Genomic DNA, 18,492 nt, shown 5'->3' on the forward strand with positions numbered 1-18,492 from the left:
AAACTGCTAACAAAGAAAATTACCTTCTTGCCTTATTGTAACCGCAACTGGCAGAAGCAGAGGGATTTTTTTCCCCTTTCACTTGTTTAAAAATTAGAGCCTGTTCTCTTCTGACAGAATAGCTAATAGGCTGCCATTGGGTTTATCTCACATACATGCTGTCCCCTGGTGTTGTACCTACGATACATTCCTGAAGTCTCAGCAGCGTGATTGGGAACAGCACACTGGAACTCACATTGAGACAGTTTATACATCAAGCAAACAGATCCTATGCATCACACATAAAAACCCCCGACTGTGTGTAGGCAGGAAGGAAAGCAAACAAATTCTGTTTTCACTCATTTGCACATTACATTACCATAAGTTTTACCCTTTCCAAATAATCTGCAGATGGAAAATTAGGCAATGTGCTGCTGTAAATCACTGTTAGTGCTGGGGTGGTGGCAGGAGAAAACAGTTAAGGGATTCATTTTTCTTCCAAGAAAATCATACTTTTCAAATCCATCAGAATCCCAGCCAAAGGATTACTTCTTATCTGGCTGTAACAAAGACTCTCTGCACCAGTCTTGAATGTAAAAAGAAACCACCTCATTGCACTAAACAGTACCCTGCACTCCAAGGTCAGCTCCGTCGCCCGGCTTTGCAAGAGGCAGTGTGCTTGTGTTTGCACAAGGGCGAAATCAACCTCACACCCGGATGTACTTACGGCTTTTACGCTTCCTGCCTGAACAGTTTCTAACCGAGTCTGAGAGCTCTAAAGTTTAGGTCTTGATTGGCCCTCCTGGTGGTGCCCATTTTCTGGATTGGTGGATTGGATGTGACAGAGGCAATCTTAGAATATATGACCCTCTATCTCCCCAGAGGAAGTCTTTCTAGGAGCCTAGGGAGTCATGCATGTTACAAAGAAGAGTGAGGACCGGAGAAACAGGGCAAGCTCGGACTCCCTGAGCCTAGATTTCACATCGCTGCCGCACAGGTCCACGTGGTAGGACTATTTCGGATGGGCTCAGAGTCCTGAAACTCTCGAGTGCAACTTACCACCAGCCTGCCACCCCTACGGTGCCATAAGGATCCTGCTGAATTACTGACAGTAGCGAAAGTATGGAAAGAGGCCAAATGTCCATCAAATGATGAATAGATAAAGATGATGTGGTATATATACAGTGGAATATTACTTGGCGATCAAAAAGAATGAAGTCCTGTCATTTGCAACAACATGGCTGGACCTATGGTGTATTATGCTAAGCAAAATTAGAGAAAGACAAACATATGACTTGACTCATGTGGAATTTAAGATACAAAACAGATGAACATAGTTGAAGGGAAGCAAAAATAATATTAAAAGAGGGAGGGGCACAAAACATAAGAGACTTAAATACAGAGAACAAACTGAGGGTTGCTGGTGGGGTATTGGGATGGGGGATGGGCTAAATGGGCAAAGGGCATTAAGGAGGACACTTGTTGGGATGAACATTTGGGTGTTATATGTAAGTGATGAATCACTAAATTCTATTCCGGGAGTCATTATTACACTATATGTGAACTACCTTGGATTTAAATTTAAAAAAAAATAAAAATTTTAAAAGAGTAATCCTGCTGAAACTCTATATGTGTATGTGCACAGAGCAGAATTCATTTTTCTTTGAATCCGTTCCATTCATTAAATGTATACATTTTCCAGTATTAGGAAGACAGAAAACCTCAGAATTTCCAAGAAGTGTCTTCTAAGGCATGAATCAGGGAAAATACTGAGTGGAAAAAGAAAAAAAAAAAAACCAAGACAAACGAGACTTCATGTTCCTAGTTGGGGAATTCAGAACAGGTATAAAAATGGTACCAGTATTCCAAGGTAACAGCTTATAAAGAGATAGCTTAGTTGCCGAGTGCATTGCAAAATGAAATGAGCTATGGCACTATCAACTGATGATTTCTTCTAGGAGGACACAGCTATTTGGTCTGACTTACACTGAAGTTGTAAGGAGGTTGGAAACTTCAGTGCTTTTTTTCCCCCTCTCACAGTCTAAAAATGGTTGGGGTCACACATTTGATTTGGCAGATAAGATTAATGATGTTGATTTTAGGTTTACTTTTTGGGAAACTAAGAATCCCGGCAGCCACCAGCCACCAATTCTTCCAGAATATGTAAAGCCACGAGAAGAATTTTCAGGTGGGAAAATACTGAAGTTTTAGAAACTCCTATTCAGCGTAGATGCAGCAATAACTCCTTGTTATTAACTACTTGTTGAAGCAAGTTGAATTTCACTTTCATGTATTTTCAAGCTTCACTAAAAGATACCCTGGGGTTTGGCCAAGGATACATACAGGAGGTGCCAATCAGATATTCTTTTTAATGGAGATTCTTAGGCTTGCTTGCTGGTAACTTATCTGTAACATATGCACATAAATGTTCAATCCAAGCAACAGACTATCACCAAGACCCAGAATTATTTTTTGTGCCTCCTTCCAACCCATAATACCATCCCTTCCCTCAATGCTATCTAGATTTGCAGCACAAGAAATCAGTTTGTTCTGTTTTGACTTTTATGTAAATAGAATTATTACTAGTAACTTTTGTATTTGATTCCTGTTACGCCACATTTTGTGGGTAAGGTTTATCCATGATGTTGTATCTAACAGTAGTTTTATTGGATACGTTTCTCTTCTGTGACTATTCCACAGTTCTTTTATCCAATTCTGTTGATAAATAGTGGGTTAATTTCAGTCAAATTTGACAAATGATGCCACTATGGATTTTCCTGTGATGAAATGTATTTCTTTTGAGCCTATATTATACATGGAAATTTAGATCATGGTGATTATGTCTATTCAACCTTAGTAGATATTACCAAATAGTCTTTAAACATGGAAGTAAAATTTACACTCCTTCCACCAGCGTGGGAAAGTTCCAATTTCTCTGTATCCTTGCTAACACTCGGTATCTTTTTTGTTTTAGCCATTCTGGAATGGTGCAGTGATAATGGTGCTTCTCTACTTTAGTTACTAATGTTTTTAATTTGTATTTTCTGGGAAGGAGATCAGTTTTGGAGTTGGTCTGCCAGATGTCCAGAGTGGCCAGGGCAGGAGGGATGGGGAACAGTCCCCGATGAGAAATCACCCTCACCAGGCAGTAGCCATGTTGCCAAGGAAAGAATGTATGACACGGGTACAGAGCTGGGCACTTGTGAGGCAGGAGAGCACAGCACAGGAAGGAGGTGAGATCTCTGCAGTCAAGTAGGTAGCTGGGGGAGGCATGGGGAGGTCAGAGGAAGTGCAGCAGGCACAACAAGAAGCAGGTGGGGTTATGGAAGTTGCAGAAGAACTCCCACCTGAAGGTTAAACACAACCTTAGTGCCTCACCACCCCTCCTACTGCTCAGTCAGCCAGCCATCGTGCACCTGCCAGGACCATGACCTTCAAGGTAAGCCTGTATTTGAGCAGCCCAGTGAGCACTGCTGCTGAGCTGGGGAGTACAGCCTCTGCTGTGCATTGATGATGCCACTCTCCCACTCCAGGCCAGAGATGATGGTGCCCTGACACCAGCCTTCAGGATCAAATCTGCCAGGCCACCGTACAGGTGATCTCTGAAGGCGAGCATGCAGGAGCTTACTGTAAGTCAGATTCAGGGAGTCCAACACGTTTCCCTACCGATAGATCTTGCCCTTTTTTCACTGGAGGGTAGACTTTCTCACTGAGGTTTCTGAAAGTCTTGTGCCCATCCGTGAAAAAGCTGAGCTTGTCCTCTTGGGCAATGACCTCCTTGAATAGTTGACGATGACAGTTGAAGTGTACCACATGTAGCATCCCCTTATCCATGCAGTTGGAAGGACTGTTACTGAGGAGGACCACCTGTCTCCCACGGGCCACAAGGCTGCTCAGGATGGCAAAGATTTCTTCCTTTCTCAAGATGAATTTCTCCATGTTGCGCTGGACCCACTGGTGTAGGAGACCCTTTTTGGAACATGTCAACCAACCTCGATCACTTCCTTATAGAGACCCACTTGGACACACTCCATGTCCTGGGCCAGGAAGTGGTCCACCATGCAGGAGACCAGTGCCATCTTTGGCGGCAGGAAGATGTCCGTGAACTGCTGGATAGAGGGACTTTGGCTATAGTGCAGTGGGGTATGCTGGGTACCCCCATATCACTTTTTGGTCCCGCACAGTTGGAGGCCCTGGAGGTTGTCCTTAGTTGCACATAATGGAAGGCCTCTGTCTTCATCAGGAGGCTCTCAGGAATGTTTTAGGGTACGTGGATAGCAGAGTTGGGGTTGTAGTCATGCGTCTGAATCCCTGCTGGGTACTTGTAGTACTCAATCAGGATGTCCTTTCTTGCACTGAATGTCCCCCAGTGTTGTTGCTCGGTGGACTGTGCCAGCGTGTAGTTGTGGTGGAAACTGTAGACTTGTGCATCACTCAGGCTGAGCTTGGTGTTGCTGTAGATGGCTGCGGGCTACAGAAGACTGAAGACCTGGGGGCTTAAGAGTGGGAGGCACCGCAGGAGAAGTCTCGCGTGTCCTCGTGAAGAGCTTACAAATGTGTGTCAGGCTTGGTGCTTCTGGCAGGCGTGGAGCATGCATTGCCCAGGCAGAGGGTTCTAGACTGAGGAGGCTGCAGCCATGACTGGAGGCAAAGAGAAGGCAGCTGCCAAAACCCCACATGTGGCATTCCCACCGAGAGCCACCAGGGTGGCTGGGTGGTGAAGCCCGTCCACCCCTCTAACTTCCGGCATCTCTGTGGTTTGCACTTACATTTACATAATCAGTGAGAGTGAACATCTTCTTTATATTTATTACCATTTGGATATGTTTTTGTTGACGTGATTTTTTTCAAGGTAAATTTTCTTTTGGCCTTTTGGTTTTTAAGATTTGTGGAAGTTTACATCTGTGTGTGTGTGTGTGTGTGTATGTGTGTGTGTATCTATATACATAGATGTACATATATATGTATATATATTTACATACATACACATATTCTTTATCTGAGACTTCTTTTTAGTAATATGCCCTATGAGCATTTTTATTTACCGGATGTCTTGCTTTTTCATTTTCTTACTGATGATTTTTGATGACTTGATTAATTGAAATACTTAATGTTTATAAAAATTTTTAGGTATTTGTTCGATTTTGAGAGAGAGCATGAGTGGGGACAGGCAGAGAGAGCGAAGGAGACACAAAATCTAATGCAGGCTCCAGGCTCTGAGCCGTCAGCCCAAGAGCCTGACATGGGGGTCGAACTCACAAACTAGGAGATGATGGTCTGAGCTGAAGTCAGATGCTTAACCGACCGAGCCACCCATGTGCCCCTGAAATATTTAATTTTTAATACAAGTCTTATTTATTTTGCTTTTTGGGTAAACTTGATATCCTATTTAAGAAATCATTACTTATTCCGAAGTTATAAAATTATTCTTCTATGTTCTCATCAGTTGCACTTTTTTAGGTTTACATATTTTGACACCTAGAGAGAGAAAGGAGACAGAGTGAGACCATGTGTGAGAGAGCGCAAGCAGAGGAGGAACAGGGAGAGAGAGATAGAATCCCAAGCAGGCTCTGGGCTGTCAGTATGGACCCCAACGTGAGGCTCCATCCCATGAACCGTGAGATCATGATCGGAGCCAAAACAAAGTTGGACACTAAACCACTTGAGCCACCAGGTGCCTCCAGGTGTATGTTTTTTAATAAATTCTTCTGCAAGAGAAGAGACAACATGATAATAATAAAAGGATTACTAGTAAGATCACATACAATTAAGAAGCAATTAACCTCCTTCATAGATTTAAAACTTGAATGTAGCAATGTAGAAATGAGGAAATGTTGACAGAAAATTACACGATTAAAAAAATAATACGGTGATTTTATGTATAAAAAGGCATTTTTTTAAATCAGTGGGGATACAAAAATCCTTTAATGAAGTATGTTTCCACATTGAGAGTGCACTAGGAGAAAATAAGGTGTATACCCTCCCTTATTTTCTTGCTCAAAAGTAATATTCCATGGGCTCCTGGGAGCTCAGTTGAGTGACTGCCTGTTGGTTTCAGCTCAGGTCACAGTCTCACAGTCCTGAAACTGAGTTCCTTGTCAGGCTCCTTGTCGGGCCATGGAACCTGCTTAGGATTCTCTACCTCTCTGTTTCTCCCCTGCACTTCTCCCTCCCTCCCTCTCTCTCTCTCTCTCTCTCTCTCTCTCTCTCTCAAAAAAAAAAAAAAGATTCCAGATTAATCAAAAATTTAAAGATAAATCATAAAATACCTGAAGGATTTTTTTTTTCTTACGGTGACACTTGAGGGAATAAACATGTCTCTAGACTTTACTGAACAGATATTATTTAAAGTAGACTTCACAATTTTTAAGTATGTGAATACATCTTCAAAAAGTATAATATTTTTCATTTTCGTAATGTTCGAAAAATCAGCGTGTGTATTTGCAATCAATGAGGAACATAAAAGGTTCCTCCATTATAAAAACTCACTAATCACCAGGAAAAACAAAGATACCCATTTCAAGTAAATAGAATGTGGCATGTGTGTTCAAAGGCAACAGGTCTGTACTTCACAGAAGGAAAAATGCCACCAGCCAAAACCATATAGACATATGGACAACCTGACTTACAGTGAAAAACATTTATATTGAATCAATGAAATATGCGTGTGTTTGTGTGTATGGATGCCATGGTTTCAGGAAGAAATCGTTTCCTATGAACAGAAATTTAAACAGAGTATGTTTTGTCAATAACTATTGAAATTGAAAACTCACATACATGTTAACCCACCAAGTCCAACCTAAGTCATTTTTTTCTATTATACTTCCATGGAAAGTTTATAAAAAACAATTTCATTTACTTCATTTAGCATTTTGAAGGCAGCATTTTTTCCAGTAGAAAAATAGGTACATAAAGGCATAATAAGACACCCACATACTTATTTTCATACTGGAAACTGTATCTAAGACAGCTTAAGTCATTACATGGAAGAAATTAGGAAACCGTAGGTTTATTTGATTGATGTTTTGTCAAAAATACAATTATGGGGGTGCCTGGGTGGCTCAGTCGGTTAAGCGGCCGACTTCGGCTCAGGTCATGATCTCGCGGTCTGTGAGTTCGAGCCCCGTGTCGGGCTCTGTGCTGACAGCTCAGAGCCTGGAGCCTGCTTCTGATTCTCTGCTCCCCCCCTCTCTCCGCCCCACCCCTGCTGTACTGTCTCTCTCTGTCTTTCAAAAATGAATAAACATTAAAAAAATACAATTATGCATGAAGCATTTTTGGAGAAATTCACAAGAAACCAGAAACAAGTATACTTTGAGAGGTTGGTGGTATTTGGAATCTCTTGCTGTTCATTTTATAATCTTGTATACATTTTGAAATTTTTATGTAAGCATATATTTTTATAATGAAAAAGAAAAAGTTTCATTTCTCTGAATTTCAGAAACTGAATCCTTCGCTGGACGTACTTCGTTACTATGCTGTTTTCATAACCGAGTTGGAAAAGATTACATCGTTTTGTTAAAAAAAAAAGGTGAAATTGGTGAAGCTACGCTTACAATTTCTGATTGCATAGAGCTGGCAAAAATGAAGAAAAAAATACTGAATTGAAAATTAGAAAACAATACTGTTTCTGGATCTATTTGGTTTCAAATCCATTTACCATTTATAAGTGCCATGTCAATTAGGTCAATTATGCTCTCTGGTCATTTTCTCTTCTTTTTTTTTTTTAATTTTATTGAGATAATTTTCCTGTATATTGTATTTACCTACAGGAGTAAATGGAAGCGTGAGAAAGCACTTTATTTTTATAGATATTCATCCTCAAGTATCTCTACACAATTGTGCCAAGAAGCAAAAAGAGGTTAAATTTATGTCATGAACTGTATTGTATATTCATGAGTTTTCTAGTTCTCTGCTCTATCTGCTAGACTAAGACCTGGAATGGTCTTCAAAAATATTCTCACTTAGACATGTTTACTGGACAAGTTTTCTCAAATTATCTGACCTTAGAGGCGTCTTCTGGTCAGCAAGGTCTCCCCTGATCCCAAAGGCCGGAAAAGTACCTCTCTGTCAAGATACCCCCAGGTTGCTGTCGTGCTCTCGCGGGATTACTGACTACTTCTCCGTAAATCCTGGGTCCTTCCAGACCCTCCCGATCACATTCCTGTCACAGATTCTGCTGCCACCAGGTCCACTGCTCTTGCTGTCTAACTACTTGGTAGTTGGTGTTTCTGGAAAGAGAATCGTTTCCTCACAAATTCTTAAAAGCCTCTTTGGAGACAAACACAGTTATTTTATTAGCAATTTGTTGCTTCGATTATTTTTTTAACATACACCTACCATGTACATGAGAAACTAATACAGTGTTGTAACTTATTTCATATATGTGTATATGGCACAATGATCAACACCATAAGTCTAGTCAATATCCATCACCAGTTACAAATTTTTGTTTCTTTGTAATGAGACATTTTATGATCTCTCATAAGCAACTTTCAAATATACAAATTATAGTATTATTAACTATAGTCACCATGCTGTACATTAAATTCCCAAGACTTAATTATTTCCTAGCCGGAGGTTTGTGGTTTTTCTGTTGACTTTTTGTTTTTTCGATTTGACATACAAGTGCGATCATAAGGTTATTTGTTTGACTTGTTTCACTTAGCATAATGCCCTCAAGTTATATCCATATTGTTGGAAGTGGTAGGATTTTCTACATTTTTATGGCTAAATAATATTGTGTGTGTATAAACATTTTCTTTCAACATTCATCCGCTGATGGACACGTAGGTTGTTTCTCTGTCGTGACTTATTGTAAGTAATGCTACATGAAGCTGCACAGAACAGGGAGATAAAGAAATCATTTCAATTCAATTCATTTCCTTTGAATAAATACGCAGAAGTACGATTGCTGGATCGTAAGGTACTTAATTTTTGAAATTTTTGATTCTGTTTTCCCTAGCGGGCCTCACCAATTTACATTGTCACCAACAGTGCATGAGGATTCCTTTTTCCCCCACATTCTTGCCAACAATTGCCATTTCTTGTCTTTTTTATAATAGCCATGCCAACAGGTGAGAAGTAATACCTCGTTGTGATTTTGATTTTTATCCCTGATGATTAGTGATGTTGAGCATCTTCTCATGTATCCTTTGACCATTTGTATGTCTTCTTTAGGAAAATATCTATTCAAATGCTCTCATTTTTTTTTATTGAATTGTTTTTTCTCTGAGTTCTTTATATACTTTGGATATTAATTCTTTATCAGGTATATAATCTGCAAACATTTACTTCGATTTGGTAAGTTGACTTTTTATTTTGTTGGTGGTTTTATCTGCTGTGCAGAAGCTTTTTAATTTAATACCTACTTTTAACATTTTTGATGTCTTTGCTTTCTGCTGTGAAATCCAAGAAATTGTCAAGATTTTCAAGATTGCTTTGGTTACGTGGGCAGTGGGGGCAGTCTTCTCTGGCTCCAGAGAAATTTTAGTATTCTTTATTTTTATGAAAAATGCCATTTGATTTATGATATGGATTGCATTGAATCTATAGTTTTGAGTGGTATGGTCATTTTAACAATAGTAATTCTTCTAATCTGTGATCTCAGAATATCTTTGTGTCATCTTCAGTTTTTTTTAATCAACGTCTCAGAGTTTTCACTGAATGAGGCTTGTACCTCCTTAACTAAATTTAATCGTCTGTATTTTATGTTTTTGTTGAAATTGTCAATGAGCTTTTCTCTTGAGTTTTTCTTTCTTATAGTTCATTACTACTCTGTAGAAATGCACCTGATCTTTATGTATTGATTTTTGTATCCTGTAATTTACCACGTTCACTTACTCTGACAGTTTGTCAGTGGAATCTGTAAGGTTTTCTCAATATGAGAGGATATCATCTGCAAGTAGAGAAAGTTTCACTCCTTCTTTTCTGAGTGGGATGCCTTTGGTTTCTTTTTCTTGCCTAATAGCTCTGGTGGAGATTTGCACTTGTATGTTAAATGTGAGTGTTGAGAGTGGACATACTTGTCTTCTTTGTGATTTGAGAAGAAAACCTTTCAGCTATTCACCATAGAGGATGAAATTAGCCGTAGCTTAACATATATGATCTTTATTATGTTAAAGTAGTTCGATCTATACCTGCTTTGCTGAGAGTTCTTACTGTAAAGGGATGTTGAATTTTTAAAAAGTTTTTACTGCATCTACTGAGACCATCATAGGATTTTTTAATTTTGTTGTTTTTGTTCATTTTGTTTTATTGTGTTGGTTTTGATCCTTTGTTTTGTTAGTGTGGTGTATCACACTGATTGGTTTACAAAAGTTGAACCATTCTTGTATCTCTGGAATAACTCTCACTTTTGATCAGTGTGTGATCTTTTTTAAAGTGTTGCCGAAATAGGTTCACTCCTACTTTGTTCAACATTTTGCACCTATTGTCTCTGGGAATATTGGCCTGTAATTTTCTCATGGCATCCTTGTCTGGTTTTGATATCAGGGTAATGCCGATCTTGTAAAATAAGTGTAAAAGTTGTTCCTCTTCTGTTTTTAAAAAAAGTGTGAGAACGAGTGGTATTAATTCTTCTTGAAATGCCTGGTGAAACTACCAGTGAAGCCATCTGGTCGTGGACTGTTGTTTTTGGGGAGAAAAACGGGCTACTTAAAAAGGTTTTTTTAGTTAATTTTCTCCAAAGCAAAGAGATACAAGACATTGCCGATCACCTGGACAAATGTGTTTTGTCTTCATGCTTTTAGAAAAGTGAGTCTTTAGAAATAAAAACTTTGATTACAATTTTTCTTTTTTTCAGCAATTATGATCTATCCTGGCAGGCTTTGTATGCTGCCCATAAAAAAATTCCTGGAAGAGGCCTATATACACATCTAGACATAGGGAATCTCAGTGGGAAATAGATCACAAAAGAGAGAGTCCCGTGTCCTCCCTGTCCTCAACTTGCATACATACATACAAGTGTAATATACTTAAATTCGTACATAAAGTGTTGTTCTGGTTTTCCAAAAATTAAAAGAGAAAAATAAATAATTTGGGGCTTGATGAAAACACATCCCCCAAATTCCTAACAGGTTTTGTAACACCAAAGATGGTCATGTTTCTCAGAATAACTGCCCTATCTCTCACAAAGTTCTTTCAAAGTTTAAATGAAGTAGCAAATGTAAATGTTCCTGCTTACCATAGGGGTTAACATAAAATAGGGAAAAGTCCTAGCACTGAAATTATGCCTCCACAATTCATACTGACAGCACAAACCAAGATATGCAAATCATTTTTCACTCACATTGGCTTTACACCTTGACTTAAAGCCTATGACACCATGGCAAAAGGCTGGAACCCGAGCATTAAGTTTTCAATCTAGAGCAAAATGTGTGCTATGTCAGGTTTTCCATTGAATGGGTGCTGTTGATCCAATCATGTATTTGGTGAGATACCTTTTGAGCATAGGTTAAGACATTATTTTACACACTTGGTAATTAACCTCTTTCAACCACTGATTATTTTCCGGTAAGACAAAAGGAGTTGGTCTGGTCCCAAAGTGTGCTTTCTACTAGGTTCTAAACTGTTTGTTCAGAAATACACAATTGGAAGAACATACATTTGAACAGAGCTAAGTCTATAGGGAACACTTAAATTTAGAAGGCATCGAAAAAACAGAGATATATTTTTGACATTCCAAAGATTGTTTGTTTGTTTGTTTGTTTGTTTATTTTTACTGAGAACTATATTTTAGAAGTTTCCATGGCTTCTTAAGAAATACAGAAATTCACGCATCCCATGTCTCCAATTCCTGACTTTTTAAATAATGTAATAGGAGATAAAATAGAACATCTGACAGTCTAAATTTCCTTGGAGAGTATAAAAAGAATCTTTGTTTTTCATAGTCTGTAAACCACTTATCATAACACTAGGATGAAGCACACAGACTATTCCATTTGGCAAGTATTTTATTGTATGTTCTTTGATTTTTTTTAAAGCAGTTTGCAGAGATTGGGTGTAAATTATGACGAGCTCTGTATGGATCTCTTCTTGCAGGGTTGTGACATCATTTTGGAGAAATTCTATTAGCTATACCTCCCCCTCGGTAGTGGTTATCTCGGAAGACTTAAAATTGTTCTTTGGCTTCACAAGATACATGTCTTTGGAAACTATCATGTAAATGACTAAAGAAATCCTATTGTGAGATACAGCAGGGGTATTATGCACAACGTGGACTATTTCAAGGGATGGCTGATAACATTCTTGAGACAGATTGTGCACAGAGGAAATAGGCAGGTTTTATATTAGTGCTTTCTGTTACTGTTTCACCCTGGCCCTTAACCAGATGCATGTGTGTAGTGAGATCTATAAGACGAAACAGGCCTCCACTATTTCATGGCTGTAGGGAATGGAACCTTGTCTAACATTAATTTATTAAGACGGGAGCACCCACTGGCCACCAGTTTAAAAGAATCAGGGTGAAAAGAATGACTGAACGAGATATTCAGAGTATTTGCCAAAGCTAAACAGCATTGATCTGTGATTAAGAATACCTTGAATTTGGGAATCTATTATTTTCGAAATAGTTTGTAAATGCCAGCTCATCTATCTCCCCTCTACAAGTTTGTAGGTAATTAGAGCACGTCCAACAATAACAATGATAAACACAAGAACAACTAATGTACTTTCTGTTCTATGTGCTTTACAAATTATTTATTCCTTGCTGCTGTTCTTTGAGTTTGGTACTATTTATATCCCTGTTTCACAGCTCAAGAAAATGAAGCAGAGAAAGATTAAATAACTTGCCCAAGGAAACAAAGTTAAGAAATGGTGAAGCCGGGCACTCTGCTGATGTCACATCAATAACAATGCAAGGCTAGAGTCATTTCGCTCTTTTGACAAATTTGTTTCTTTGAATAAGTCTTAAGATTTAAAAAAAAAAAAAGGAGACACTTAAGAGACATTGAGCTGTTGACTAGAATGGGAATAAACAAGAGTATTTTGGCTAAATGGTGGTTTTTTGTTTATCCCTAGTGATGGTCACTTTAATCATATTTCTTTATTTTTTTTTAATTTTTTTTTCAACGTTTATTTATTTTTGGGACAGAGAGAGACAGAGCATGAACGGGGGAGGGGCAGAGAGAGAGGGAGACACAGAATCCGAAACAGGCTCCAGGCTCCGAGCCATCAGCCCAGAGCCTGACGCGGGGCTCGAACTCACGGACCGCGAGATCGTGACCTGGCTGAAGTCGGACGCTTAACCGACTGCGCCACCCAGGTGCCCCTAATCACATTTCTTTAAATGTCCATGAGCAAGTGTTTTGATAGTCAAAACACCTGACAGAGATTAAAGACTGTTCTATAGTGTAGAATATTGGAAGTAGCTGAGGACATGGGGACCACATTTTCCCTTATATCCATTTTTTGGCATATTGCCGGTTCTCACACACAAAATGTGACGTGAGGTGAATCAGAAGAAGTTGGGCTTTCTCCACCATTTCTGGCCTCCTCCGCCTACTTGAAAGTGATTACGAGGACTGTCTTGCAAACCTTTTGAGATTGCGCAGGGAGGTCTCAGACAACCTGGAGTATCCATTTTAGATTTTGATGTGCAGCTCATCATGTTTTAGAATTCTTACTTTGAGTATTGCGTAGTTAACCTTTTCTTTCACCCAAGTTATGCAAGGCCTATTCATTGAGTTATAGTTCAATGGTCAAAAAATAAACTCACAAACCTCAATTGCAAAAATTATATATAATTGCAATTCTATATTACTACAAAAATAGTATACATTTTGTATGTGTAGCAGTGTGGGGAGTGGATTTGTAGTTTCCTACCTTTCTGGGATTTCGGAGTGTATCCTCATTTTCCCACCATCTCAACCATGCAATTAAAGAGAAACTTATAGATAAAGAAAACCGTAGATCTTTAAAATGACTTAAAAAAAGAAAATGAGAATTGTAATTTCAAACCATTGCATAAAAATGAAAAAAACTCAGATAACAAAACAAGTATAACACAGAGAAAAAGCCAAAGAATTAGATAATAGAAAAAATATTTAAAAATAATTTTAAAAATATTTAGGTAATGTCAAAAAACTTAAGTCTCTAGAAAGGAGTTTGTATTTAGCTGTATAGCCTACTGGATATCCCGAGAAATATTCCCAGTGAAGCATATATTAAAGTGTTTGAGAAAACGTTAACTATGGAGGATTCTTGATAAGTGGTGACAGTGACAACGATTCAGTCTTTTTGGGGAAAAATACAACAACAACAACAACAAAAACAGGAAAATTATCTAGCAAAAACAAAACCGCGTGGAAAATATTTATAATATAACTAGGCGGCAAGTTATCCCCATGAATCCCTAAATATGAGTGGGTTGAATAAAAAAACAAAAACAGGGGCGCCTGGGTCGCTCAGTCGATTGAGTGTCCAGCTTCGGCTCAGGTCGTGATCTCACAGTTAGTGAGTTCGAGCTCTGCGCCGGGCTCTGTGCTGACAGCTCGGAGCCTGGAGCCTGCTTCGGATTGTGTGTCTGCCCCTCACCTCCTTGCTCGCTTGCTCTTTGTCTCTGTCTCTGTCTCTGTCTCTCTCTCTCTCTCTCTCTGTCTCTCTCTCTCTCTCTCTCAAATAAATAAAATATTTTAAAAAAATTAAAAAAAACAAAAACAAAAGATAAACCAGCCAAAACATCAACACACCCAAACTGCATGGCATCCACACGTGAGACCAAAAGCAAAGGGATGCTTCAAGGCACCCGATACGCGTAAGAGCAGTGGAAGTTGTTGCGAGCCAACTTGAAAATAGTAGCAGCACAGGGTGAAGGTTTCCCTACCAAGTGCTGGATGAGTTCACGGGCTCCACCATAAGCACTAAAGTCTTTGAGAATTCTGCAAGCTGGGGTACCTAGGTGGCTCAGTGGATTAAGCATCTGACTTTGGCGTAGGTCATGGTCTCTAGGTTGGTGAGTTGGCGCCTCACATAGGGCTCCGTGCTGACAGCTCAAAGTCAGGAGGCTGCTTCAGGTTCGGTGTCTCCCTCTCTCTTTGCCCCTCCGCCACTAGTGGTCTGTCTCGCTGTCTTTCTCTAAAAAATAAACATTACAAAAACAATTTGAAAAAAAAGAATTCTGCAAGCTGACTACCTTGAGGAAAAACTTAGGAGTAAAAATTAATAAATGAACAGAGAGGAAAGAAGAAAATGTCCAGGTGAAAGTAGAGTACAGGTTAAGAGACCCAGAAAATCTCAGAAAGCAGGCTGGTATTTGTTTCACACTCAAAAAAAAAACATAACAGAAAGTGGAACACTGTAGCAGAGAAGTCTCTGAACCATGTCTACTTTTAAAAATTCAGAAAAACTATTTTGCATAAGAATAAAAAGATAATTATCAATGTCAAATTCCATACATACTTACTATGAAAATAAAGAGATCATATGGTAGAGAATAACATCCCCACAGAAAATAGAAATTTTAAGATGAGTTATAAGCCAATTGAAAATGATATCAGGTACAAATACAGAACCTAAATGAGAATTAAAATAATCATAAGTGATATTAACTCAAGAAAGAGTTAAAAGAAAAAAAATCAATTATAACAATTAGAAAAATAAAGTAGAAAATGTTTTTTTTTAATTTAGAAGATTAAAATGACTATTTTAAAAAGCCAAAAGATAATGATTCAATGAAAACTGGTTATGAAGACAAGCAAAGAAGGTAAAAAGTATACATAGACTTGCTGAGGAATAAACCCAAAGCATGGAGAAATAACAAATACAAAAAAAAAAAAAATTGTAACTCAGTAAAATTTCCCTGACTATAAAATAGTGGAAATTCATACTGAAAAAGCACATTGAATATCCAAGAATTCTGATCCAGAATGACAAATGCCAAGACCCATTTTATTAGAATTATTGCACTGAAGATTTTTAAAAGCAAAACCTTAACTGAGCATCAAGACAAAGATGTATAGGACATAGAAAATTATCATTAGGCTTTCAACGATAATGTTTTTTGTATTAAAAAAAAGTAAAATATTGAATACATTCAAAAAAATAAACTTGAGTGAACATAAAATGCACCAAAACTTACGTTACAGTATAAAGGCATAAACAAATTTTTATCAACATGGAAGAACTCAAGGAATTTTTTTTCCGGAATCATCCAGAGAAATCTAGAAAACAATTGTCAGACACCAAATGGCTCTAAAGGCATTGACAGGAGGATGGTGGTGAAAATTAAACATGCAGTTACTTACAAAATTAAAATATAACAAGGTTTAAACATGAAGGAGAACAGTGTATGATGAGGACATGCCCGGGCAGTGTAGATATAATGCAACTACTAAAACTGTGGGAAATTGGGAACGCATATGCAAAAAGTTAAAGTGTTCCCAGTAACTATATATGTAATGGAAGAATAACGTCATTTTTCTGAGAACGTAGTGGGTGTAATGTGGGATAAATTTAAAATAATGCTTATGGAATATACAGACTCTATTATCTCATGTGTCCTGGAGAACTTGGATTCTGGTTATAAAAGAAAGGATATGAATGTAATGTAGAAGAGCTATAAAAAGTCTGGTGGTCCTAAATTTGAATGAAACTGGTATCCGTAAGACTTCATCATCAACTTCTCTTTGCTTAGTTCACTATAAAGGCCTAAAAGATTGGCCAACTGAGGATTAATAAGTGAGTATTAAGAGTTTTTATGTCGCAAGTAGGGGGTCTTAATTACTTTTCTCACCAAGTAAAATGAGTGTCTCTTGTAGAAATGGCTGCTTCCAATTCTGGAGGAGAAAATGTCCAAGGAAATCATGGAACATGGTATCCACAGGATAGTAACAAAGATATCAAGGACTTCTAGGGTCACATCAAAAAGAACAGGAACTAACTTGAAACGAGTGTTCTTGCTAAAGGAGGAAAAATTGAGTTTTGAAAGTGATTATAACCGATAGGTATCAATTGTTGGTATACTTTTTTTTTTTCTTGTCCAGTTACTTAACATACAGTGTTGTCTTGGCTTTAGGAGTAGAATCCAGTGATTCATTACTTACTTTTAATACCCAATGCTCATCCCAAGTGCCCTCCTTAATGTTCATCACCCATTTAGCCCATCCCCCTAACTACCCCCTCTTCCAGCAACAGTTAGTATGTTCTCTGTATATAAGAGCTTCTCATGGTTTGCCTCCCTCTCTGTTTTTATATTATTTTTCCTACCTTTCCCCTATGATTACCTGTTAAGTTTCTCAGATTCCACATTTGAGGGAAATCATGTGATATCGGTCGTTCTCTGACTTATTTTGCTTAGCATAATATCCTCCAGTTCCATCTACGTTGTTCCAAATGGCAAGATTTAATTCTGTTTCATAGCCAAGTGGTATTCCATTGTACATATATACCACATCTTAATCCATTCACTAGTTGAGGGACATAAAGGCTCTTTCCATAATTTGTCTAGTGTTGATAGTTCTGCTATAAATATGGGGGTGCATGTGCCCATTCAAATTAGCACTCCTGTATACTTTGGGTAAACTCCTACTAGCGCAATTGCTGGGCTGTTTCTCAGAGCAACTGCACCAGTTTGCATTCCCACCTAAAGTGCAAGAGCATTCCCCTTTCTCTGCATCTTCACCAACATCTTTTGTTTCCTGAGTTGTTAATGTTAGCCGTTCTGACAGGAGTAAGGTGGTATCTCCTCGTGATTTTGATTTGTATTTCCCTGATAATGAGTGATGTTGAGCATCTTTTCATGTGTCTGTTAGTCATCTGAATAGCTTCTTTAGAAATGTGTCTATTCATGTCTTGTGCCCATTTTTTCACTGAATTCTTTGTTTTTTGTGTGTTGAGTTTCGTAAGTTCTTCATAGATTTTGTATACTAACCCTTTATCTGATATGTCATTTGCAAATACCTTCTCCCATTTTGTCCGTTGCCTATTAGTTGTGTTGATGGTTTTCTTCGTGGTGCTTAAGCTTTTTATCTTGACGTCCCAATAGTTCATGTACACTTTTGTTTCCCTTTCCTCTGGAGACATGTCTAGTAAGAAGTTGATGTGGCTAATGTGAAAGAGGTTGCTGCCTATTTTCTCCTGTAGGATTTTGATGGTTTCCTGACTCACATTTAGGTCTTTGATGCATTTTGTATTTAATTTTGTGTATGGTGTAAGAAGGTGATCAAATTTCAGTCTTTTGCATATCGCCATCCAGTTCTTCCAGCACCATTTGCTAAAGAGACGGTCTCTTTTCCATTGGATACTCTTTGCTACTTTGTTGAAGGTTAGCTGGTCATATATTTGTGGGTTCATTTCTGGGTTCTCTTTTCTATTCCATCTATGCGTCTGTTTTTGTGCCAATACCATGCTGTCTTGATGATTACAGCTTTGTAATACAGGTTAAAGACTGGGATTGTGATTTATTCTTAGGTAAATGACACTCAAATTTTCAAAATTCTTGAAATTTTGTTCATTATTCTAGAGTAATGTTACGGAGGTTGAATCTTTTTGGTAAATTTTATACTAAAAGAAAAG

Source organism: Lynx rufus, unplaced genomic scaffold (genome assembly GCF_022079265.1).
Source record: "Lynx rufus isolate CCGP_SWC_20201006 ecotype Redwood Valley unplaced genomic scaffold, mLynRuf1.p SCAF_4, whole genome shotgun sequence".
NCBI lineage: Eukaryota > Metazoa > Chordata > Mammalia > Carnivora > Felidae > Lynx > Lynx rufus.